Source organism: Chrysemys picta, unplaced genomic scaffold, assembly GCF_011386835.1.
Source record: "Chrysemys picta bellii isolate R12L10 unplaced genomic scaffold, ASM1138683v2 scaf2056, whole genome shotgun sequence".
NCBI lineage: Eukaryota > Metazoa > Chordata > Testudines > Emydidae > Chrysemys > Chrysemys picta.
This window is the reverse complement of record NW_027054760.1, coordinates 1-10,000: the sequence shown is the minus strand read 5'-3', so window position 1 is coordinate 10,000 and position 10,000 is coordinate 1. Positions and strand designations below refer to the sequence as shown.

The following is a 10,000-nucleotide window of genomic DNA, read 5'->3' as shown; positions in this document are numbered from 1 at the left end:
ACTACAGCCCACTTCTTCGGCTCTAAGAAATTTGTTAGTCTCTAAGGTGCCACAAGTACTCCTGTTCTTTTTGCAGATACAGACTAACACGGCTGCTACTCTGAAACCTGTCACAGAAAAGTAGCCTCTTTTGTTGATGTACTCTGAGGCAAGGTGGTCTTGTGCCAAAAGAGGGATATGTGTGCCATCTATCACCCCACCGCAGTTTGGGAACCCCATTGCTGCAAATCCATCCACTATGTCCTGCACATTGCTGAGAATCACAGTTCTGCATAGCAAGAGGCAATCAATGGCTTTTCATGCTTGCATGACATCAGCCCCTGCGGTGAATTTCTTGACTCCTAAGTGATTTTCAACTGACTGATAGCAATTTGGCATAGCACATTTCTACAGTGTGATCATCACTTGCTTCTCCACTGTTAGTGCACCTCTCATTTTGACGAGTGGCAGTGGAATACCTACCCATGGTGCACCACACTCTGCATCGATACAAGCACTCCTGGTAAGTACGCGTATCTCTGACATAAGGAGCCAAGTATGCATGCATACAAGTAATGTGCTAACTGTGGCAGCTGTATGCCGATGTAACTTGAGTCGACATAAGTTTGTAGTGTAGACATGGTAGTAGTATCTTAGACCATGCCTGCACTGGGGTTTTTCACACAGCTGCAGCTGCACCAGAGCAAACCCTGGGAACAGCCTTGCTTCACTGGTGTGAAAAGTGACTCACCCCAGTGAAGCAGGACTGTTCTAAGGGTTTGCTCTGGTGCAGCTACATCTGTGTGAAAAACCCCAGTGCAGGCATGGTCTAAGACAGGGATTCTCACCACAAATTATTTGGTGGCCTCAGAGTACAGCCACCAACTTTTAGGTGGCTACTCTGACACTTTCATTTCAAACCAGGGCACGTGGCACTAGTGCAAGTCACAGGTTACACCAGTTAGTGTGTCTACACTAAGAGTTTGTTCTGGTGCTGCTACATCAGTGACATCAGCAGCTACATCACTAGTGCACAACAATAGTGCAAAAAAAAAAACAGTGCAGACAAGACATGAGGATCACTCTGCAGCAGCCTTCCCAGTCCTGGCAGGAATTGGGCAAGACGGATAGGAGTGCAGGGAGTAATGGCTCCAATTTCTGGCTGAGGACGATGGCCTCTGTTACACAGGACTAAAGGGTCATTATAGCCCCTTCAGGCCTTAGAATCTATGAATCTATGATTCTATCCATAGAGCCCTGACTGGGTCAAGCAAACAGTTAATGCTCCCGTTTAGCCCATCAGGGCCATGAGGGGAAGAAATAATTAAATTCTCCATCAGATCCACAAATTACTTAACAGGGTCAGCACCACTTATTCCAGATGTGCTCACCTGAGATGTTTCCCAGGAAACGGTTTTAGCCTAATGACAGTGAATGGCAATGACAGCTGCTGAATTAGGATAGTATTTGAAAAAATTCTGCTCCTTGGGGACGCAATTGGCTAGAACCAAGGAGTTAAGTGGAGGGTAGTCAGGAGTTTATTAAGGGCATGTCTACACTACAAAATTAAATAGACCTAAATTAGGTCAACGTGCAGCCACGGCAGTAATTAAATCACTTTTGAATGTCCACACTGTGCTCCTTGTATCGGCAGTGCGCGTCCACACTAACAGTGCCTGCACTGATGCAGCGAGCAGTGCACTCTGGGTAAGTATTGCACTGTGCAACTCATCACCATCTAGCACAGAGTATTTTGGGAAGGGTTTGCAATGCATCATGGGGGCAAAAAAGTCATGCAGGAGTGATTGGGAACATGGTTTCAACATCCCATGATGCAGTTTTCTCCATCCCATAATAATATCTGCATCCCATAATGTTTGCACTCTTTTCAAAAATGCTGCAAACCTGCGCATCCGCCATCTCAGTGGGAAGCATGGATCCTGCAGAACTCTGCACTATTGTGGTGAGCATTGTGAACACAACACACCTGATCCCACAGAATTTCCGGAGCTTCAAGAGGAGCACTGGGGAATATGACAATTCCTTGCAGGCTAGCTTGTCATGCACCATGGAAAGAAACAATTCAAGGTTGTTGTTGGCAGTGATGGAGCAGCTGCAGATGGTGGCATGCTAGTTCTGGGCCTGAGAAACAAGCACTGACTGGTGGGATCACATCATTCTTCAGGTATGGGATGACAAGCAATGGCTGCAGAACTTGTGGATGTGCAAGGCCACTTTTCTGGAACTGTGTGCAGAACTCACCCCAGCCCTCCGGCACATTGACACCAAAATGAGAGCTGCACAGACAGTGGAGAAGTGAGTGGCGATCGCTGTGTGAAAGCTTGCAACACCAGATTGCTACCAATCAGTTGGGAATCAATTTGGAGTGGGAAATCCACCGTGGGAAGTTGCTGTCATCCAAGTGTGCAGGGCCATTAATCGTTTCCTGCTACATAAGACTATGACTCTCAGCAGTGTGCTAGACATAGTGGATGGTTTTGCAGCGATGGGGTTCCTGAGCTGCAGTGAGACAACGGATGGCACACATATCCCTATTTTGGCACCAGACCACCTTGCTAGAGTACATCAAAAGAAAGGGGTACTTTTCTATGGTAATGCAAGCTATGGTGGATCACTGGGAAAGTTTTACCAACATCAACACGGGATGGTCAGAGAAGGTGCATGACACATGCAAAAAGCTGCAAGCAGGGACTCTCTTTCCAGAACAGAGGATTACCAATGGGGATTTTGAAATGCCGATAGTGATCCTGGGAGATCCAGCCTACACTTTACTCCCCTGGCTCATGAAGCCATACACTGGCTACCTCTACAGCGGCAAGGAGTGCTTCAACCACAGGCTCAGCAGGTGCAGAATGATAGTTGAATGTGCCTTTGGCCACTTGAAAAGCCGCTGGTGCTGTCTACTCATGAGTTTAGACCTCAGTGAAAAAAATATTCCCATAGTTATAGGTGATTGCTGTGCACTTCATATCTGTGAAGCAAAGAGGGAGACATTTCCACTGGGATGGAGGGCAGAGGTGGAATGGCTGTCTGCTGATTTTGAGCAGCCAGATACCAGGGCTATAATAAGAGCTCAGTGGGGAGCTAGACACTTCAGGGAGGCTTTGAGAAATGCTAAGCTCTGATTCATTACTAACAAAGCTGCCAAATGAAGAATGAAAGAAGAAACAAAGATCAAATAAAGGAGAAAGGTAATGAATCTCATTGTCACACTCATATTTGTATTCAGTGGCAAGATGATCTCAAACCACAAAGCTGTATCCAGATCTGAGCTGGATTTCACATACCTCAGAGTTCAAAGCTCTTTTGGATCAGTGGATTGGCTTCATGCCTGTCTCTAAATCAGCACAGGATTTTACAACAATTTAAGTTCTTTCAGATGGGCTCTTCTCTTAATCAGGATGGCCATTTAACCAGGACTTTAAGTTTCCCATGGGGTATTTCAACTAAATGGTTTCTCCCCTATGTGATATGGGCAGGTATGAAGCAGGTGGGTGATAATTGTATCTCAGGCTTCCAGTCTCATCACAAATCACCCTCATTCTGGATGACTGTCCTGGCCCAAGTGAGAACCAAGGACTATAACCTGCTTTTCTTGCTGAAAGAAGAGACCCAGCCAGCTCTCATCTTTCACTGGTGTGTTAGAGAGCAGTATGTTGATGGAGATCCTCACTGTACAGACAGTGTCTTTTGAATGGAGGGGTCCAACAGCTGAAAACCATCTAGGGTTCTCTGTCTTGTCTGAGGAGGAGCTTATCTCTCTCCAACCAAGCATGGGAGTAAAACACCCCAAAGAAGGGTCTTGGGGAAGTTGAATCCCCTACCAACAGATTTTTGAGCTACCAGGTCCCTGCCCCCTGAAATTTCTGTGCCACTGTATCTGGCCCCCAAACATATCAGAGCTAGAATGTTTCTTACCCAGAGATATTGGGGTCACAGTCCAGGACACCGTTTTTCTTCCATTCACGCAGAGACAATAAGAGTCCTCTTCCTTCTCCACAGGGGTAGCTCGGAAGTCGGCAGATGAAGCCAGTGAGATGCTGACCTGTCAATTGTCCAGAGAGCTGTCATCAGGGAGGGGGCCAGGGAAATTAGTAGTAACTAGAGATGCAGACAGTACGGCAGATGGGATGTGCAGAGAATTGGGCAGAACAGGGTTTGTGGTACTATAAGGGACAGAGGGGGTTGAGGGAACACATGGGTTTAGAAGTGTAGATGGTTACAGGGGTGTAGAGATTTGGAGTTATGGGGCTTTGGGGTGCTTGGGAGTTATAGGAGCATAGAGGCTTGGGTGCACATGTTTTTGGGGAGGACGGGGCTGCAGGGAGACCGGGGGCTAAAAAGAGCTACAGACACAGGAGTTTGTGAAGCAGAGAAGTGTGGCCTGTGGGTTTGGTTGCACGGGGATGGTGTGAGTGTCTCTTACCCTGATGCAGCGGGTCAGGTAATTGAAGACAGTGGCCTTTAGCGTGAAGGCCTCGCCACGCACCACGGAGTAGGGCAGGGTGAGCTCCACGAAGAAGGGTTGGAAAGCTCTGAGGGACGCGGTTGGGGACAGGCCAAAGCCAGTGTCACTTGAGGTGCAGAATGCATTAGCTTTCCATTCTGTGATGGTATCAGGGATTGTCAAGGGCAATTCAGCACTTCCATTGGAGCTGGTGACAAAAAGAGAGATAGGATCGTGATCACAGCCTGGTCAGACACTGAAGGAAAACCCAAGTGTTCCGGAGAGTGATGTGGGGAACTCAGTAGATAATGCTCTCCCCTCTGAGTCCACACTGAGCTCAATGCTCAAGTCTGATGCAGTGCTTCAGGGAGTGATGTGGGGACTCAGTAGGGGGTGCTCTCCCCTCTGAATTAGCACTGAGCCCATTGTGGTGGGAGGTGTTGTGCCAGAGGAGGTGCTGTCTTTCAGATAACACATACAGCTGATATTTTGACAACCTGTGATAATTAAAGACCCCACAACCCTTTTAAGAAGAAGAGGGGGGCTCACCCTGGGTCATTACAATCCAAATGCTTAGATTCCCCCTGCAATTTCAATTGGAAATGGGGCTCTTTTTCACTTTCCTTTCTAGATGTTAGTGCAGTGTTGTTCTGCACTGTAAACATCTGCCATTGGGGAACAGCCCGCAGGTGGCTGAGTGATTTCTGCATACACAGAGTTTGAAAAGCACTTTGGGATGATGAAAGAGGCTCAGTAACCATCAGGAATTTATATTATCATCACAAAAAATAAGGGAATGTTCAAACAGCAACAACCAGCTACTCACGTCAAAGGCACTAAATCCCAAATCCATGTCTCTGGGAAATACTTTCGAACTGTCTCCACCGCTGCTGGAAGGGTCTCAGCCATGACAGGGTAACCTGAGTCCAGTACCCTTGCGTGTCCTGGGTGGTGTGAGTACAACTGATTAACATAGATATAATGCACCAATACCAGCCTGATGCTTCCATCTCTGAGGGTAGGTCAACACTGCCGCTGGAGGTGTAATTTCCAGCTTGGGTAGATGTATGTACACTGCACTACCTGTGATCAAGCTAGTGTGCTAAAAATAGAAGTGTAGCAGTGAGGGCATGACAGGCTAGCCTCCCAAGTACATACATAGGGTCCCAACCCCCCATCCATGCTGCAACAGCTACACTTCTCTTTTTAGCGCACTAGCTCTTGATCAAAGCTAGCATGTGTGTGTCTGTCAGACCTGGAAATTACACCTCCCACTGCAATTTAGACACACCCTGGGACACTTTCCCCTCCAGCTACACTGGTGCAATCAGACACCCAAATCGGTTGTGGTGGGCAGGGTGGGAATGGAAAGTTCCATGTCTGAAGCATGTTTGAGGGGTCACATCACAACTCCAGCGTGTCATTTTCTGCTCCACCATCACTGCGAAGCTCCCAGCCTTTCAAAGGATCGGCCTTAGAGCTGGCCACAACAATTTTCTCAAAGATTTTATTTTGACTCAATGGAAATTCTCATAAAAAAACTGTTTCCATCAACAGTTTCTGGGGGGCGGGGTTGTTGGAAAACTGAAAAAAACCCACTTTTTTTATTTTGGATGAAAATTTTAAAAATCCACAAAAAATATGTTTAAAAAAATGATGTTCCCATTTTTCCTTATTTTTTTGTGAGTGGAAAATAACAGCCATTTTTTGCACACCTGTGTATTAGTATTGTTAAACTAGGCATTAGAGTTATAAAAATGTGTTCAGTGTTTAGACTTTACGGAATCCTTGTAAGCAGCTGGAGGCATTAATCTCACTTATAATATCGTATCCCATGTTCTAAGGTAATATTTAGTGTTTGCTCTGTAACTGTGAATCACCAGACAGAAAAGAAGCATCGAGTGTGAAATGCCAGTCTGACACAAAAGGCGGCCCATCAACACCAGACAAACCATTGTGGAACATCAGTTGATTGTTCCCCCTCCACCAAGAAGAGGAGACGGGCCACTGAATTACTCCCAATGACTGAATTTGCAACTCAGAGAAGGGGCAAAGAGACAAAAAGCCCTAATAAGGAGGAACTGTATTTTTTATGCTGCTTGGAGTCTGAGGGGCAAGGATCACACAAGCAAAAGATCCCCAGTGCTTGGCCTGGATTAGCCCTAAAGGTTATATAGATATTGCTTATCATAGAGGCTACTATTACCATTTGAACAGGACTGGACTAGCAAGAGGTTGCAGGGCAGGACTCAGGGGCATTGGCAGAGCTGTGTGGGGAGCCCAGGACTGGAAGAGCAGAGGCATCAGAGTTTCTGTCTACAATATGTTTAACTAGCCAGATCTATTGGCACCTCACCACTATTTATTTATTTGGATTTATAATACACACAAACCCCCACCAATCCAGTGCTCTAGGCTCTTTCCCATACATTGAAAATGTACCTCTGAAAATCAGATATACACCAATTAAGAATCTCTCCTGCTGGTGGGAAATGTTCAAATCCATCACCAAGCAACAAGAGGCCAGGTGTTTCCAGACTACCCACCACTCCAAAAAACCCCACTTACTCTATGATAGTGGCAAACAATCCTTTTTTTTTTTGCCCCCTGTACAGCTATGGCATAAGAGTTAAGAAAATCTTTATATTGGAATTGGTCAGCTTCAACCTCTCTAATGTCTGGTGGCAGAGGCAGTCCAGAGCAGTGATCAAATGTGGGCAGATGATGGAGCAGCTGGGAGGTTGATAAGTATCAGAGGCAGCCTGGGGCAGTGGTCAGAGTTTTCTCAGGGGTCAGTAGCTGGAAGCTCCAATCCAAGGGGTCAGGTCAGTGCATCAGGGAGGCCAGACCAGGCGAGGCAGCAAGGCAGGGTCAGGCGAGGCTGTCCAGGCAGCAATCAGCAGGCAATGATCTGTTGCTCAGACAGCTTCCACTTCCTGGTGGGGCCTTTAAATAGCTCAGGTACTCACTGACAGTGCTGCCTGTCCATCCAATTGGAGGACCGGGGCATGGCTGCTGTGGGTTTGTAGGCCATTAGCACTAAAGCTGTTGGTCAGGGGCAGCAGCTAATGATACCACCTAAAGACCTGGGTTCACTATCAGGGTCTAACAACCTGGGGTCTATTGGTGCCATAACGTGCCAGTGGCAGAAGATCCAGGCTGAAGCTGACTAATTCCATCATCAAGATTTCTTCCTCCCACTTCAATTGTCCCTAATCATCCATAAACCATGGTTGTGACCCTGACCGACCAGGTGCCAGCTCATGCCAGATCCCCCGGCCAATTCATTTGTGGGTGAGTATAGATCAAAGTGATTGTTAAATGTATCAGAGTGTATGTGGTGTTTCAACTTCATGAAAACGAGTGGGATGTTACTTGCTTTGTTTTCACTTATCTGTATCCTGTTATAATGTAGTAGCAAACATTTACATTGTGTAAACCCAGTAACTAAATAACCCATCAAACAAGAAAGAAGCCTTGTGCAATGCAAATGAAGAACTTTAACAGAAAAGTGCAGATTTCAAAGCAAGTGGTCATTATGTGTGATTATCAGAGGTCAAACACTCTAAATGCATTCCACACTCTGTCATCAAAGGAAAAACCCACGTGGGTAGTAACCGTGTCAGCTTGTTTTTGGTGAGAAGAAGCTATAAGTATGGATTCGAGGAAAGATCCTGCATCTCTGAACTGTTTGGACTCTTACAGGGAAGTGTGCCAGATGCGAAGCGGAGAGACAATCTGGGTACCCTGAAAAGACTTGGGAAACTGGCAGTTTATTACATCACTTCCACCATTTGGAATTACAGACTGACTCATCTATGCATATATTTTACCTGCTTTAACCTCTCAATAACTCTAATTTCCTTTTCTTAGCTAATAAACCTTCAGTTAGTTTACTATAGAATTGGCTACCAGCATTATCTTTGGTATAAGATCTAGGGGTAAGTGACTGGCCTCTTGGGACTGAAAGCCTTCTAAAAGGTGAGGTGATTTTTGTATAGGTAACTTTTTATCACAAAGTTCAGTTTGTCTGGGTGGCAAGATAGACTGGAGAATCTAAGGGGATTGTCTGTGACTCCATGGCAAGATTGATATAGTGATCCAGGAGTTAACATTTGTCCCTGGCTTGGTGAAATCTAACTATAGAATACACCACCAGTTTGGGGTGTTGCCCTGTTTTCTGACAATCTGCCCTGAGGTAGACAGTCATGGTTGTGAGCCACTCTAGACAGCGTGACAATGATGACTCGGTAGAAAGCTGTGCTTGGGAAACTCTCTACTGGTGCCTGAGGATGGAAGATCATTGTAAAGTCTTAGCGAGCTACCCACAGATTTGTCTGCCAGCAGCATAATATTCTCCCTCAGAACTCCCAGAAACAATTTGGTTCCAATAACCTCCAAGGGTGAGGCTATCAAAGCAGGCCCCTAACTCTGTCAGGAGAAGTGTGCCCCAACTTCAAACTTCAAGACAGAGTGGTCACCTCATGATGTGGGGAAAACTTCCAAATGCTCAATCCACAACCCCAGTCCCAACACTAGAGCTAGCATGCGGCCAGCTATGAGCAACAGCGTTCACCCCAAAACACAGATGCGCTCTCTGCTCAGAACAGAATGCTTGTGAGGCCTTTGGCCTTTACCAGTTCTCCTGAGTGCTTGTGCTGATACCCCGGCTTCACTGTGAAATCCTTCAGAACTTCTGTAACCCCAAGCAACTTGAGGGAACTGGAGGCAATAATGTGGCTTTCTCACCTTGGAGTTTGTGAAGACCTTTAAACCCATTTCCTGTAGGGAAAAACCCAACACACATTTTGTTATTTATTTCTGTTGAGGTTGAAATTCCAGAACTGACACCAGTATTAGGGAGACAAGGTGGGTGAGGTAATATCTTTTATTGAACCAACTCCTGTTGGTGAGAGAGACAAGCTTTTGAGTTTACACCAATTGGCCCAATAAAAGATATTACCTCATTCACCTGGTCTGGGACCGACATGACTACAACACCACTTCATACACCAGTATTAGGGGTTTAATGAGCAAGGAGGAAACCTTGACACTTTTCCTTGATGGGATATGGAGCCTATTACCCATAGATAAGGCTATGCTCTAGTCATGGAGGTCACAGCAGTCACGGATTCCATGACTTTACCGGCCCTCCGTGATTTCTACACTTCAGGAGGTGGAGGCAGGACTGTGTGACCCTGCCCTGTAGCTGGGGCTGGCTGCAACCAGGACCCTGCAGCCCCAGCCCTGTGGCATCCAGGCTTGGCAAGGGCTGCAGCCGGATCTGTGTGCCCCAGCCTTGTGGCTTCTGCTGGGGGCTGCAGCCAGGGCCATGCACCCCTGCCCGGCGGCTGCAATAGGGGCCACGTGCCCCCCTTGCAGCTTCCCAGGGCCATCCGCCCCACCAAACCCTCCCCCCCTTGCTGCAGCCAGGGCTTGGTGGGAGCTGCAATAGGGGCCGCGCACCCCTGTCCCGCAGCTGCGGCCAGCTCCAGAGCGGGGGCTGTATGCCCCCCATGGCTGCACCCCCCACTGCAGCCCCTGGGACTCCAT

General features: G+C 47.0%; 1 long non-coding RNA gene across 1 annotated transcript; it reads right to left on the bottom strand.

The window, feature by feature from the left end:
- Positions 1 to 3,895: 3,895 nt before the first annotated feature.
- LOC135980169 (uncharacterized) lies at positions 3,896 to 9,516 on the bottom strand. The gene is made up of 4 exons (XR_010597369.1): positions 9,085 to 9,516; positions 5,274 to 5,391; positions 4,427 to 4,655; positions 3,896 to 4,045 (listed from the first exon to the last, which is right to left on the bottom strand). It is a non-coding gene; the product is annotated as an uncharacterized LOC135980169 (long non-coding RNA).
- Between the last annotated feature and the right edge of the window lie 484 nt (positions 9,517 to 10,000).